The following is a 17,192-nucleotide window of genomic DNA, read 5'->3' on the forward strand; positions in this document are numbered from 1 at the left end:
TAAAAACTATGTTTAATATGCACACACAATGAAAAATAAAGACAAACTCATTCAAAAGGATCTAAGTGGTCTTCAGAGTGTAGCAAGTAACACTGTGTCCAAATCACCCAGCAGCACTCCTAAGCCTCCCCAGGTCTTCCCCCCGAGCAGTGTATTTGCATTGCTTCACTGGCACAGTCATGGACCCTTACTCCATTTCATGGCACAGTAGACAAGCAAACACTGGGACACTGAGTCTGAAGTGGGCCAGGCTCGTCCAGTGAGCTTGCAGAGAGCTCACTGAATACCCCTGCCTGCTGCCTAGCATCCCTGATCAGCCTTTCAGTGGGGTACAGGATGGCCACAGCAGGGTGTGAGCTGAATACTGATCAGCTCAGCAAACCATCCAACCAACCAGTGAATCACACTTCTATTTGGCCAAAACAGGACTGACAAAATAAGAATCCGGCCAATCTAGTACTGCATCCCAAGGGTATGCTTACTAACCTGTGCATTTAAAAACAGAAGTAAAATTTTCCCCGAATAGCTTCGGTTCAAGGAAAAAATGCATCACAAGGATAAAATATTGTCTTTCTGTTTTAAAGAATGATGTTGGCGATCTTCAAAAGACAACACGGACCCTCAATCACTGTTCAAAGCCACAGAATTCTGAGTAAATCATCTAAATGTCACATTTTCGGGCCAAGTGTAAAGTTGTGTGATGTTTATGGTTTATTCCAGGTGCAAGAGACAATTATGAGGAGCTGCCCGTGCAGAGCTGAGTGATATAAACTCTGATTATTGCATCTAATAAATCTGTCAGCATGTGCAAGGCTGAGAGAGACAGCAAAGAGCTGCTGGGTCACCCCTGTACTCCCCTCTCTCACACACATCCCTCTCTTTCTCAGGCACTAACTCTTCTCTTTTGTGTCGACTGTTCTGTAAGGAACTGCTCGCTTTAGCATGTTAACATGTTTAAAGTGTCAGTGCTAATCTGAAACATTCAATCGCGCGGCGTCTTTTTGGGCTTTTGACCAAATTAAGACAAAATCTGGAAATGTTTCCATTAAGTTTAGTTCCACTGAGTGTTTTAAAATAAATGTCACAGCCCAACAAGACTAAAATTGTTATCCTCAGACTATTCCAACTGCATTTTCCCCCAACGCTGACCCATGTCTAATGCCGTGGTAGTCACACAGGCCCTGCTTGGAGGGGGCCACTTCACAGCACTCTTCCTCACAACAGGGGGCTTTTGTCGTGCTCTGACCTTCTTGGGCACACGGTAATAAATTAGTTTGACTTGTTCCTTCTCTCGTGTTCAGGGTGCATCCCTTTCACACTGCGAAGCAGCAGAGAACCTACTCTTCCTCAGTTTGCGTATACGACCCCTTCAGCCATTACTGGGCTATTTAGGCATTGTCGCTCGGGTTGGGAGTATGATGAAGCATGGAGCTTTTCATTCCAGCCCACATCAGATGGATGGAACAACCACAGCAAGATGGAAAAATCCTGTGGAAGAGTTCATGTATGCAGAAAAGCAACACATGAGTGAATTTGCTCATCTATCTAGCGTTTTGCCATCATACTTCCCTTTTACACGAAGGCATTTTACGAGACTCAGCAGCCCCGAAGGTTGAGCATGAATCACGGAGCATCACTGCAGAGACCTCTGTTCAGTGATGTTTATGGCAGGGGAGCTTAAGAGCAGGAAGGGCCTTTGAGAATGCCAACAGAGCAGAAAGGAGAAGACATCTTTAGTACCCCTAGCATCTTATATCTTCAGTATTAGAACCAGCTGCGCCTCGTCTCAGATCTCACGGCTATGTCTGTTTAAATATGAAGAAGCTCCTTTAATGCAGCCGTGCTCACAGAGCCCGTCTTCTCTGGGCATAGCGGTTAGTGGCTATTTTCAAGAAGTCTTGCGATCAATCAAATGCGAACAAATATGACAAAGCTGCAGAGGGCGGGGCCTTATATGTAGTAAACATGCTGCAGTCAACAATTTAAATATATAAAGAATCACTGCATTAATGAATGGCAGCATTCAAGGATGCAGCGCTGACTAATTTGATTAGATACTATGACAACAGGCCAGTGTTCTCACACTGCTCTCAACCCAGCCTTTCTTAGTGCTCCCATTTGGACTCCAGTGCTAATTGAATGCACATGTAGCAGATTCACAGAGAGCCCAAATCAACAGCCACGTGATAGTAATGAGGCTGCTGTCGGTGTTAATGTGGAGGGATGGGCCTCCGGTGCTCCGTCAGGACTCAGCACAGATCTGTCTATGACAGACTGGACTGCATTAGTGTTTGCTTCCCTTTAGATAACCAGTGTGAGTGTAAGGCTGTGCACAGTGATGAAGAGTAATCTGTTATTAATTTCAACTGAAACTGGAAACGAAAGATTAGTTTGCTGAAGTTAATACTTTGAAGATCAACAACAGTCTCAGCTTCTGCTTGATAAACGAGGTTTGTCCATGAATATGGAAGATGGGGAAAAAATGACTGAAATAAAACGAGGCTCATCTCCGTGGCCTGAAGTTGTCTGTTAATACAAATGGAGCTCACTGTAAATATCTCCAGCGTTGCTTTCCGTTGCGTGAGACGGCTTTCCATCGTAAACTCATAAACATAACCACGAAAAAACCCAAATAGCCTCTTATGTGTTTTTAAATGCTTTGTCTTCCACATGGTGTCAATTTGGATTTTTGTGAGAGGCTCATTTACGCATTTGAATTTTTACAGCCACTAAATCGCACAAACCGCACTGACTCCTTAACCGAGGCCTGTGCTTTTTACAGACCCTGAATTTCCTCATTTACTTTTCCACTTCGAAAGTGCAAAAATCAACACAAGTAAACAATCTGATGGGGCACAGTTAAGCCATACCTTCAATTATTACTGAGGAGCTTGTCCACTCTCGTCACACACAGTTCCTTTTTTGTTTTCCAGCGTCACAGAGGATTTTCGTACAAAACGTTCACCCCACTCAACTGACACGGTGAATAATTTCAAATTCACTTATCTCACCTTGATTTCATTGGACAGTCCTGTTTTCTCCTGGGTGGCAGCGGTTAGCACAGTGAACTCTTGCATCATCTCCCTGTGCCTGGGCACACCAGCTTCTTTGTACAGTCTAAATATATGCATGTCATTCTAAGTCAGCGGTCCCCAACCCCCGGGCCTCGGACCGGTCCGTGAGTCGTTTGGTACCGGGCCGCGAGAGTTGAGGCTCAGGTGTGAAATGTCTGGTTTTCAGGGATTTTAACAGTTTTCAGCGTTATTTTGTTATCGTTTTTATCGTTAACTCGGTTTTCCTGGGTCTTTTCAGTGTGTTATGAATAAATCTTCTTTTTTTCGGTACCGGTACTAGTTTTATTTTGTTGTATTTATCCGCGACACCTTAAAGGCCGGTCCGTGGCGCAAAAAAGGTTGGAGACCGCTGCTCTAGTCCAAAGGTGTGAGAGTATGTTTGCTTGCTTTTCGGTGTGAGCCCTGTGATGGACTGTGGGCCTTTCTCAGTATACCCCACCTCTTGCTCCATTCTCGTGTAGGATGAGCTCCGGCCCCCCAGCATGGCCCTGAATTAGACGGGTGGTAAGAAAATGGATGAATGAATCTTTTTTTTTTCTTTTTTAATCACAAAAGAAAGAATACTGCTACACTGATACAATTACAAGAGCAAACAGAGAAAGACCCATAAAATTAAGCATAACAATCTAATCTAATCTTTGTGCTTTGAAATAGCAAAAAATGGGAAACTTCCTCTATTAACAGTACTGTTTCCTGCCATGTCTTCTTCATGTCTTCTCTGTATTGTATTGTTGCTGCTGTCACTGCTCCACAAAAGACTTTCCACAGCTAATCTTTTTCTCCAAGTCAATAACATTCAGAGGCAATTTTCTTCAGAGCTAAATTGAATCCCAAACTAAGATGCTGAGCTGCTCTGCAACAGTCAGCACTACCAGGCTTTCCAAACAGCTGTTGAACACAGACACTCCCGGGTTACAAAATACAAAACACTGAAATAATATCAATAAAGTAACAGTTGATGAGGCTGTATCACTAGCTTTAATCGTTAGCTTTAATCGTTAGCTTTAAGTCAGCGGGCTTTGAACTAACGTGAGCAGAAATCGATGTGTTTGGGTGGGTGTCTGAGAGCAGGTATCACACAACATCAATCTATAGTCTCTGTCCTAAGGGCAGATCTGCGTAAATAATCAGCCATGTGACTCCACAGGGGGAGTTGCTCGATTGGATCATTTTCCCTGTGGTAAGCTCATATTTTAAAATAAAAGATAAATGTTACAGATTTACAAAAGTTTGTAAAAGATGGTGTGATGTCACAGACCGTGTCTGGCAATGAAATGTTGGTCAGTAAAGCGAGTTTAACATTTTACACGCTAAAAATGTATGTTTTAAACTGCGTTGAATGCTGCCGACAGCACAGTGACCTGAACGGGTTAAACAAGAAATCCTTTTTTTCAAGGTCTCTTCTACCCAAGTTCTCTTTGAGGTTTCTCTGTAGTGTAATTCTGGTTAGCCGCGAAACAATAAAGGACCATGTGGTGCAGAGGTCTGATGAAATGAACAACTGTATGCTATGCTTTATTCTTCAGCCAGACTGGCAGCACCAATAAGTCATAACCAATCGTATGGTAAACCAGAGCAAACCGGTAAATGACTCAATGAGATCCATAAAATGACAGTTTTAAAATATCTACAGAGAAATCCTGCTAAAATAAGAATAAGGTTATAAATAAAGTGACATAAATTAACATCCCGTATGCCTCGTGTTAATAACCGGTGCTAGCTGCAGGCCTTGACAGAAGTTTTCTAAATTAGCAATATACTGAAAAAAACCTGACTGACATTTGTGTCAAACATCAAAAGGCTCCAGTCTGCAGATACAAGGAAAAAAAGGAAACTTAATAAGGTTTGCACTTTGCACATAAAGATTTATGCTTGCAAAGTCAGACACCGCAGTAAACGTGGAGACATGAGGGACAGATATAAAGGACGCAGACGCAAGACTGATGCCTGTTTTTTTGGCTTTTTAATTCACCCAAGTACGATAAATATGTCTACAGGTTCGATCAAAAAAGCTGTGATGGGAGTTACGTACTGATGCGGGCTGCGACGCTGTCTGAAGTGCAATTGTACATGAGATTTGAATTTCCTTATTCACTAGCATCATAAAAACAACGAAGGAGATGGTAGTTTAGTCCTTTTATTACATCAATGCTATCAGCTCATCTCAATAAACAGCCCCAATCATCAGCAGAGCAACATGAAGCTAAAAACCTTTTTCCCCTCTTCTTTACTTAGGCTCTGTTCACTGTGACAGAAAGACATGTATTGACTGCATTTCTGAAATACTTGTTGGTGACATATTGTAGGTGGATCGAACAAAGCTGAGGGAGTGGACGCTGGGGCACCGGGCCCCCAGATAGGAGGACAAAGGATCCCGCATAGCTCCAGCTATGTGAAAGGGTCCTAACAAAAGGCTGAGAAGAAGAGTGCTTTATGAAGCTGGCTGGAAGGAGAGGAGGCAGAGTCGGGGTCTGTGCCCACAAACCGAGGCCCCCGGTCTTGGTGAGTTACTGGAGCACGACCATGTGTGGTCCGTAATCACACCCAGCAAGCAGCAAGGACCACGCCTCCCTCAATGGAAAGACGGATGCCCCCTTCCTGATTGCTTCAAGACTTGGTAAGAAAGGCTCAAGGAACAAAGGAACCTGCCCTGTTGGGAGAGGGCCATTCAACAGGTCGCAGGAGCATGCCTCTCTGGGTTTACTCTTCTCCCCGAGGAGGACAATAGATTTGACAGGTGCTGGAGGAAGAAAGACGAGAGAACGCAGTGAGAGAAAGAGACAGATGGGTTTGAGTACAGAGGTAGACGACGAGCTGAAAGAAGAAGACCTACCTAATAAGCAAATGGCTTTCAGAGGGGAGAACAACAATTAGCATGAAGCCAACAACGGAAACAGAGTTATAGGAAGAACACGTCGTCAGCGACGCTGCCCATTGTTTGTCCCATTCGTTTATAGAAATCCTTGACAAACAAACATGTTCAACGTTATTTAACAGCCTTGTCAATATTTCCAGCCTCACACGCTCAAGCAGAAACACTTGTCATAACATGACAATAAAGCGATGACTCATCCTTCCGTTTATTCATTTGTCTTCATCCTGATCTGCCTGCAAATGCTGCAGCCTTCAGGAGCAGGAAACAGATGGAACAATGTCCCTCATCACACCATAAAACCAGCGACGCAGTTCAGGCACTTCAGTGCCTCGTCTGCAGTCTCCGTCTGCGTCAGCTGCTCTCCGTACCGTTTCCAGGTCATCTGCCAAAAAGGGGGAAGGGAGCAAGAAGTGTCTCTTCCCAGGAAACCTTTCCTTAAGGAATTAGGGTCAACGGCAAGGAGCAGCTGACCTCTCGAGTGCTCGGGATCAGAAAACGAAGCAGAATTGGAAGGAAGAATGGGAGGACACTTACGTCATTCGCTGTCCCCTCCTGCCCTGCCTTTGGTGATCAGGTCACTTACACAAGAGGCTTTAGAGCCGCATTATCCGCTGCTAACAGTTCACAGAGCAGCGGGCTGGTGATGCTGCTCATGAGATCCCGCAGTCCTCGTCCTGGATGTTTAGGCCGTATCTTACAAGTGTCACTGGGTATCCATCAGCACTGAACACTGTGTTGCAAATACACACGCACACTTCAAGCAGCACTCAACGGCTTATTACACAGAGTGATGGATGCCTCAGTGTAGCCTGGATGTGCTCAGGAAGCTCAGCAGTACTCCTGTTTCCATGCAGCCAGCCATCTGAATTCAACTCAGATAAGGTTAAATAAACTGCAACATGGAAAATGCCTTTTGCTCTTGGATTGGGTCGTGTGTCTCAGTGCTGTAAAATATGATATTTAATGTTACGCAGCTGTAAAAGCTCCAGTTTTAAAGTCTGTGCTACTCATAATTGCATTTGAGTGAAAAAAAAAAAAAGTGAACAAGTCATTCTAACCGTGCGTTCACACTCTGAGTAACAAGATCAACAAGTCACCAGAGGGCCTTTCATTTCATACGGAGCGCAAAGAGGAGCTGAGGGAGCAGGGAGGCTCACGCTTGTGCGAGAGGCCTCGGAGTTATTAAAAGGCCACCATATCTGCATCTTTCAGGGCCATCGGCTCACGAACAGGCCACGGCTGTGTGTCAGATAATATCTGCAGATAAGTCAGAACTGACGTTTAAGTCAGACAAAACAAAAACTGGAAATTCTGTTAAGATACTTTTCTAATGAAAAAATGACTCAACTGGATATTTTGAGACAGTTTTTTAAACAGAAAAACAACACAGGAGTAAATTTGTTCATTTTATCTTTAAAGCTATTTTCTGTCTGTTTTCCAGTGTTTTGTAAAAGTCCCAGGTTCATGGACACGAAGATCTCCATGAGGTGATTTTATCATGAAGTGGGCAAGAAATATTGTTACAGAATATTATGATGAAGACCTCAAAAAGGCGGCCAGCTTAAGAAAGTCGCCCACATCTACAGAAGAAGGCTCTGATCTTACAGAGATCATCTTCTTTAACTAAAAGTAACGAAGAGTAATGCCTATTTTAAACAACAGATTTGGTCAAATGGATTGTCTTCATGTATTTACAGTATGTGATCATGATACACATTGTTTTGCTCCACCCCCACCATCTGGCTTTCATCATGGAAGGCATAAAGGACGGGAGCATCTCTGGGGTCGCATCCTTTGGAAAGGAAACACCTATATGAGAGTTTAGTGCTAACTTCTGTGGGCAGCCAGTTAAATAAACAAACACAAAAACAATATCTGGTTTACAAAAAACAGGCATTAAACGGCCATTGTGAAACATTACCAAGGGTGTGACCACCCATGTCCGGCATCTGGGATTAAGTTTGGAAATGAGTCAAACGCTATCCGGCTGTGTGCAACATAAAAAGAAAAACTGCCCACATGTTCTTCCTGTGGTGCAGAATCAAAGCTCTTCCCTCCAAGATAAATATCATCCAGCAGAGTATCACACACATCTTTCATCACAAGGCCAAATGTGGAGGGGAAACAATCATTTTAGAGTTTGTGCAAACAACATACAGGCTAATTTCCAACCGTCTGGGAATTTCTGGGGAAGAACAATAAAGTCACCCCAGCCAAGAAGACTTCACTGTATCTGCTTCCAGTCACTCCAGCGTGCTAACCTTTGCTGCATGGCTTATTTCTCTCTGGACTGTCTGAATTAGCCTGGGAGATGCTGTATCACACCATCAAGACAGGAACATTTAAACAACACTGCAGAGCCAGCTACCTCGAAAGCCTCTGCGCAATCTGTCTGGCCTAAGACGAGGTGACACGTTCATCCTTATTCAGCCTCCCTCACTCGCTATCATTTCACTCCCACCTCGCCGTCAGATAAAGGCACGACATCCAGATATAAACCGAAAGAGGAGATCAAAGATGCTTGAGGTTAGCAGGCCAGAAATACCATTCTGAGGTGAAAGGTGCTCTCCAAGTATACGTCCGAGTAACAAACTGTCATTTCTGGTATGTGCTACTGAATATAATTGGCTGGGAAGCTGTTCGCAAAGGTATATTTTCATCTTGCAGCACCTCTAGCTATAATTCATGGAGTACACTCGGGCATATGCAGAATATTAATAAATCAAGACAAAAATCATCCAGAGTGCTGCTTTTGGATGTTTCTTAGACACTGGGGAGTAATTTGTTATTGCAGGTGGCCCCTTACAAGCCCAGTGTTCCTTCTCAAGTATCCCAAATAAAGAAAACAAAGGCTCTCAGATTAGAACTGCAGTGGGCTTTTTTCCTTCGCCTGCACAGGAAGCACAAAACACAGAAATTGTAGGTTTGGGTAATAAAAAGAATAAAAACTGTAAATACAAACAACTTTTGCAACAGTTTATTCCCACTCTAACATTAAGCCTATGCCAGGTTTGTGTGGTAAACACCAAAATACGTAAATTCGCAGAAGTAGATTAGTCCATTTCCCCCATAATCCCTTTGTTGCCTAGAAGGAGGGATTTGTGGGTCAAGCCCGTGGCGGCGGGGGGGTGGGTGGGTTGGATGTTTCCACGTATGGAGAAGCTACGATGCTTTAACCAGACAAGGAGATGAAGCATCCGTGCCCATTCCCCCTCCCCCCACCCGCACACATCCAGACACACAGTCAGGCGCATGCATACATCCTGCCTCAGACAGACCAGGAACAAACCATAATGGCACAATGACCTACAAACCACAACCCCATGGGAATTATGCACAAGCTTTCAAATCAGATAGCATTAAAAGTCCTCTGCAGCAGCAACACCAGAGAGAGGGGGGCATGTAACTCTACCCCACCCCGAGCGCATTCTAACACACCATCATTTCATGATCTCACAAAAGGCCTGCTAAACATATGCTTTTGTTTCTGATTCCCTGCATACTCGAGTCATGATTAAACGGCTGCGGTCGGTGACTACATGAATCTGTAAAAGCAAACGCCTAAAAAACAACAGCGAGCTACGTGTGTGGCATTTTTCTTTTTCTATCGCATTAATGTGGAGAAACAACAACATTTGTACTCTCTACTGTGAAATTTATAGAAACAGCTTTATGTACTGTATGTTAGTAATTTGTAGCTGCTTAGTGTGACACAATTACTGCTTAATATCACGCAAACACTTTACACTTATTGTGAAGTCAAACGAACGTTGTGTACAAGCGAATAAACTGGAATTGCAACTGCAAACAATTAACACTTGTACCACATTTCCAGCAACACTTTTAATTGCGCCTGTATAAAATTTGCTGTTTGCAATGCGTCCAAATTGGAGGCGGGGGGAAAAAGCAGCGTTTTCACGGCCCTGCTCACAGTGGTCAATAGCATCAGCCAACACACTGAGAGCACCTTTCAGGTTTTCTTGAGCTGTTTGAGCGTTTATAGTATAGAACTTGGACGGTCCAAGAAATATCGTATTGATGATTTCATTTTCGTACTGGATGCAGAAAAAACGTTTTGCTACTGGAATATAAATAACCGTCTCTACGCACACACAGCAAACAAGCATTACCCGCTAATTCCTCTTTTCGCCGTGCTCTGAGGGACCACCTGTTAGACGTGATCCTCATTAGACTGGGGACTGAGAGGCCGCCGTGGGGCTGTTCAATCAAAAAGTCAGACTCATCCTGGAGGAATCCAGCTGTAAAACGCACCCTCGCTGGGAAATCACTCAAAAGAGCTCATAAAAAAAAAACCACACACACAAGCATCTACTCACATAAGCTCCATTTCTCTCTCTCACACACACACAGCAACAGTACACCCAAACAAACACACATTTTTAAATTCTAACTGCTTTCCAATGAACTCAGAGGCAATTGCTATCGCCGGTCCTCGAGGATTCAAAGGCCCATTATCCAGCAGGCTGGGATTAGATTTTCTGTTCGGGTGGCTCCGGCGTGACAAGTTGCTGGTGGAAATAGATTCTCTCACCAGGGAGTAAGAAATAACTTCCTTCAGCACACAACAGATGATTTCTTGTAAACATATTGCGATTCCGTTCTTTTGATGGGTCCGTGTCATCAGCGTTTATTTGGAGACGACTCGATCCTTAAAGATGTTCATAAATAAAGCGTCGAAGTAGAAAATCTGTGGAATGGGCAAGAACAGCGCAGCTGATAGTCCTGTGCCCTCCCCAGGTAACCTCACCTCTGCAAAGAGTGCTTACAGTAGTTACACATTTCCTGATATCTGCTACATGTGAGGCAATAGAGGCCAAAGTAACTGCAATGTTTATTTTAACAAAAGGTATTTTGAGAAAACAAAGATGCTAATCTGTCCAGATTTTAAAGGTGTTAAAAGATGCCGTTTCTTTTTACGTCCTCTGCTGGACTGTTTCTATCCAACTCGCCTTGGGAAGCGGGAGCACCTACACCAGATTGCGGACGATGTTAAGTCTCCCACAAAATATTTCAAGCTTCAGGTTACACTGTTTTACATGAGCACGGGAAGTTTTTCCAGAGGTAATGAGAATCTGTGCCAGCTCGGAAAAAGTGCAAAGCGCACTCAGCGGGCCCCAGGGGCAGACAAAACAGCATTAAGTATTAAGGTTGCTTAAATGGAAAGAAATTCACTGTGTCAACTCAATTTCCTCGTGAAGGAGCGGGAAAGCCGGAATCTCAAAAATACCATGTTGACAGAAAGTGCGCGTTTAACGCGTGGTATTGACCAAAACGGCGAGGTGCTGAGAAATTGCACTGGCTCTGTTTGTGATGCTCTCACAAGAGCAAGTAGTGATGAAATATTCAAGCCTATTGTATGACTAACATGTATCCATACTCACAAGCTATTGTGTTTTTTTAAGTTGTGAAGTGACTGACTTTAAGATATTTTAAGTTAGAGAGCTTTAGTCGTCCAAACAAAGTGTCCCAAACCACCCAAAAGCTGCCTCAGGGTCTGGAAAATGGTAAGAAGATGTAAACAACAGTGCAACAGTGGGATTCAGTTATATGAACCTGCAGGGTTTTATGCTCGTTTTGACCTAAAACAAGTCAGTGCATTAAAAATGGGAGGATGGATTCATTTCAGCCTCCTACCTAGTAAGTCATATATAATCCAGAATTATGATTAAGTCAAACATTTTTGGCTGCATACTACATTCTCTATATCACCTCCCTTTTATATCTTAACTTATGACCCAAGAGCAGACAAATACATTTTTCTTTTTAGAATAATGTTACAGGTGTTGTCATGGTGCGTGATGTTTTATCAACCTGCACAACATTTCGTCCAAACATAAAAAATTAAAAAATAAAAATCTATGAAATGTTTCTCGGGAGCCTCTTTAGCAAATTCACTTTAGATTGAAATGCAACAAAAACTAGAACATAACACAAAGTTTGGAGCACGTCTCCCTACATCAGGGGTCCAGGCCTCGAGGGCCGGTGCCCTGCAGGTTTTAGATCTCACCCTGCGTCAAAACACTTGAATCAAATGATTGGTTCATTACCAGGCCTCATGTTGAGGAGGTCATTTAGCCATTTAAATCAGCTGTGTTGGATCAAGGACACATCTAAAACCTGCAGGACACCGGCCCTCGAGGCCCAGAGATGGACACCCCTGCCCTACATGTTTTCATTTTCTTAATCTATCTGCATTGTACCTGCTATTCATGAGCATATTAGCTTCTTGATATTGGTTCTTGTCCAAAGCACCACTGGGCAAAAGTTCACACCCGCCGTCCCACCTTTCCACCAATGCTAGTTCTGTGGTAGCTTGTGCCAGTTTCAACTTTTCCCCTTTTCCACCAAGGGCGGAGTCGGTGGCTAACAAGTTGTTCATGTTCTGCTTCCAAAAATTCCTCTCCCAGTTGGGTAAACTGGGATGCTTACAGCTGCTTTCAGTGGGGTGAGGGCTGAATTATGCTAGCCAACTATATGAACTTTGTGAATGCAAGTGTGAATTTATAAATGGATCTAACTGTCCTGTGGTTGCTGTGTTACTACAAGCATTTTTTAATATGGGCATTTACACTGCAAATGGCAAACGTGAAATGTATTCAGCAGAGGTTCATTATGAACTAAGGGTGTGTTAAGAACTCGATTAGCTTTAAATCATGCACTGTCGTAGAGTTGCTAGCGTGGCGAGAAACTCTTATTCTTGTTAAGTATGATTTTCACGTTTTGTGATGAAAAGCTCGGTTCTTTGCAACAATAAAACCAAAGCAAGTGACATCAAGGTCATTAATCAGAGCCAATTCTGGTCTCTGGTGTTTCCTACAGCTTAGATGATCAATCAGTATTGCCAATCGTTTGAGCAGTTTAACAAAAGACTCACACAGCACCAATCTGTACACATCTGTGAGAGTAGGCACCAAACAAATGGTCATTTGCCCGTGTATCTCGTCATAATTCATTCAGCGAAGTTCAATTCCAGCTCGGTGCTAAACATGTTGGTGGGTGTTAGCGAAGCTCTGCAAACCACAAAATCAAGTGCAGTAAATGCAATGAGACTCTGCAGTCTCCCAACCCTGTTATTTCAGTGAAACAGAGTACATTCCTGGAGCTCAGCAGATATTAAAAATTCAAGTCATGCAAACTGGGTTAAAATGCCACACAGCACACACATTATGTTCAGCTCAGTAGCCGAGGGTTTAAGCCAGACTCCTGCATTTGTGGCAAAGAAATACCCTTCTGGCACTTTTTAGAGTCAACTGGCAGCTGTGGACATCCAGAAGGAAAAGACTGCTAAACTATGACTTTCTAAATTTATGGAAGTGTCTCATCATCCTTATAAGTGTGTTTTAAGGTGAAGTACGTTAAACACACGTATCAGTTGTGTGGAGGCAGACAGGATGCACACCACTCCTCTCCTCCTCTGAAAGCTTACCAGGATTGCTCTGAGGCTGTCAGTTGAGAGACCTTCAGCATAAGGTCTTCAGCAGCAGCACCTGAGGTGTGCTCACGGACTTTATGAGGTGCAAAGTGAGCTATTATCCCTCCAACCCTTCAGCTGCCATTCCAGAGGCTGAAAAATTCTCTCAAAACCCCAAAGAAAAATACTTGTATATGGATTTTTATGACTTGAAAAGTGCACTTGCAATTGACCTATCCCCTCTCTTGGCTGAGAAATGCTGACTGTGAAGATGATGTTGCCAAATTCCACACTGCATGGTTCGACTGTGCACTGCACCCACAAATAGATCAAAGACAAAATGAAGGTGAACCCAAACTTAAAAAACATGCCCACAACATCGCTGCCTCAGTGTCCTTTGTTTGTATTATTCATGTTATACCAACAAATTATTCAGACCTTGCCTGAAGGCAAATGTCAGTATACGGTGGAAAATGGACGGACACCACGTTGCTCCACGTGAGTCTACGATCCAAACATGTGAGCTCAACGATCTCTAATAGTAAAGACGGGCTTGAGTTTGAATCTTTTCAGCAACTTTTAATGTGGGATTTCTGTGTGATGTCTCCCTTTATTTGTGGTGATTCCATGTCATGGTGCTGGATATTAAAAGGCTATTTTGGGCATCCACGTTGTATTTTATATCCTTGATATCACTTACAATGGTGAGCAGTTAAAAGAATTATTCTGAGCCTTGGAATGGAAAAACCACATGGCCAGTAAAAACAAATGGCCTGTGTCACTGATATAAGTTTGTCTTTTTTGGCAATTAGATTCCAGCTGTAATGTGGTAAAAAGGCTGGTTGATAGCAAAGGATGAATGAGAACAAAGGGCTGCAGCAACATTTCCACAGCTTTATCGTGTAGTATTGATCTTCCTGTTGGGTCATGGGTTTTCCTTTTCCCCTCTTCCAGTCAGCTATGCCTCAGGGCTGTAGTTGGCATTTCATTTCACAAAGCCCGGAGGGATCCTGCCACATGTAGTACCAGCCTTACTGGATAGCTGGTTATAGGCAACCAGCTATCCTTGATGTAGGGAGCCAACACAATGACTTAGTCAGCCCAAACCATTACAATGTCTGATTAACCAGTGTGGAGCAGGGAAATTATTTTTTTAAGATCATTTAAGATCATTTTGCTTTGATTAATTAAATTCTATGAAAGCTGAGACAGAACTTGGTAACCTGCATGTTTAATGGTACGTTAAGTAACCATGTGCTGAATGCAAATAACCACAAGTAGCACAAAGCATTCTTTCAGTTGAAATCTGCAGAGTTAAAATTGTTAAGTAATCCCAAATACACAATATACAGTAGAGGTGGGAATCACCAAACATCCCACGATACGATATTATCACAATACTTAACGCACGATACGATATTATTGCAATTTTTTAAAATATTTTGCGATATTCAGATTCTGTACATAAAGGTAAACTTTATCAATATTGATTTTATCTAATAACAAAGTCTCACACTCAGTCTTTCTCTCATTTCAGTTTTATTGTTGACAAACTGAACGGTTTGTATTACAGTCTAGTCCAACTTAACTGAATGCAACCATCTGGTACAATTATAGCTATTCTGAACTATGCAATATGAAAACTATGCAGCCCCTTCAGCAACTGAAGAATTTGAAAGTAAATTAAAACAAAATATAATTTTACATTAAATAAAAAATTTTTTAACTTAATAAAAACAAAACATGTCTTAAATAAAATAAGCAAACTGTCATGTTTATTGCTGCCAAAAAACAAGTTAAACACATTTGGACAGTGTCAGGATTCTTGCTCAGAAAAAGGATCAACATGCTCTGAGCACAAAACCTTTTTTGTAACAAAATATCGATTTCTGCTGTCCCTGTATCGATACATTATTAGCAAACAAAATATCACGATACTACACAGAATCGATTTTTCCCCCACCCCTAATATACAGTATAGAATAGAATAGAATAGAATTCAACTTTATTGTCATTGCACATGCACAGGTACAGGGCAACGAAATGCAGTTTGCATCCATCCAGAAGTGCTTTAGTGATAGTATACCTGCAAACGTACCCATTAGAGCAGCAAATTAGTGAATTAAAACTAACCCTGGATTAGTAACCTTTTTAAGCAAATCACTGAACTCTAATTTAGAAACAAAAATGGATGCCTTTACTTGCTTCTGAGTCAAACTCAGAAATTTCACGAGTTTCTTAAAACCAAAAGAAGTTTTAGCTATACCAAAACTCTCGAGGTAAAGTCTGCTGAACACGAAGCTCTTTTTTATATATATCCAGCTCATAAATGTCTAAATTGCCTGAATAGACGTACTGTAAGCTGCTGGTCCCAAATAAACAACTCTAAATCCTGAACAAATAAACACAGTCCCAACAGCCATAAACACATCGCCCTGAGCCTATAATACAGACCAGCGCTGCTGAAAACAACGCAGTAAATATGAGCTCAAACACTGCAGGCGTACCAGAGAAAATACTGATGCTGGTGCTATGCCAGGAAATGTTTCCACAGCAGTGCATCTAGTTATGAACGACGTAAATGAGATTTAGTCATCTTTGCTGAAAGATTGAGGCAAGTGTTTCTGCATTGCTGGAACGACTTATTCACCTGCATCAGCTTAACAATCACCACGAGGCATCGCGTGTTATTTCACATTTTTCCCAAACATGCAACACGATCTTCTCTACTTAGAAAGTGTGGCTGACCTGTTAAGCATTAGTGAATGAGGGGAGTTTAGAATATCCTCTATTTCTTTAAAAAAGGGGAAAAAGCAGAAAACTGTAGCATATTAGGAACACAGTTTATCCCGAGGAGACTTATGGCGAATTTTCCAGTAAAACTAATGCTGGCTACTGCACAAAGATGGCAGGAGACGGATTCAGATCAGACAGCGGTTGCACCACACACGGCTAAACTTGCATCATTGCGGTTTTTATTACGTTGACAAGGTGAACACTCTCAGCTGCTCCAGATTTTACATCATCTTGTCATGCTGCAGCGAGTTCTGCGTTGGGATCATACAAAATCTGCCACGAGCTATTTATATAGGAAACAGCTGACTCTGAAATCATTTGTGTTGCTGTTTATTCTCAACAAACCACAATATCTATGCACATGTGAAAATATTTAGAACTCGGCATCCACGTCATCTGTGCTGAGGTTTATGAATATGCGAGTGACCTCTGCTTGAAGGTTTAGAGCTGTCAGAGGGAGTAACTGTGCTGTGGCCGTAACGCTGTGCATGCCCACAGAGGAGAACTGGGTTTTCATCCCGTACTGGGACGGAACACGTCGATGCTTTGATCAATGTTTTAAATAAGAACACGATGTTTGACCAGTTCTGATATTCTTTCATCTCACTCATCAATGCTGTGATGAAACCTGTGTTGGAGATCAAATGCACCTTACCTTCAAGGCTTTCTGTTTCAACTCTAAGAATCGTGAATATAGAAAAGCCTGATGTTGATTTTATATTTTATATTTTTTATATTTTAGATTTTATATATGTTATTTTATAGCACATGCACCGGCATAAGAAATCCCTCGCAAAAGGATATGGATTTAATAAAGTAAGAGAAGTAAAGCAGGCAATTAACCACAGACTGAAAGATTAAACAATAATCCACTTTACACTGTGGCTGCAGCTGAATCATCCTTACAGTAAACCAAAGTCTGAGAATGGGCTCCTTTGTAAAAATAACATTTTTATATACACACACACACACACACACACACACACACACACACACACACACACACACACACACA

At 42.4% G+C, this 17,192-nt stretch overlaps 1 protein-coding gene across 1 annotated transcript in view; it reads right to left on the minus strand.

Annotated features, from left to right (window-relative positions):
- tmtc2b (transmembrane O-mannosyltransferase targeting cadherins 2b) overlaps window positions 1–17,192 on the minus strand; it is an 81,872-nt gene that overhangs the window by 49,491 nt on the left and 15,189 nt on the right. The window lies entirely within an intron of this gene.

This window comes from Pundamilia nyererei, unplaced genomic scaffold, assembly GCF_000239375.1.
Source record: "Pundamilia nyererei isolate P.nyererei 1_Seehausen unplaced genomic scaffold, PunNye1.0 scaffold00060, whole genome shotgun sequence".
Classification (NCBI taxonomy): domain Eukaryota; kingdom Metazoa; phylum Chordata; class Actinopteri; order Cichliformes; family Cichlidae; genus Pundamilia; species Pundamilia nyererei.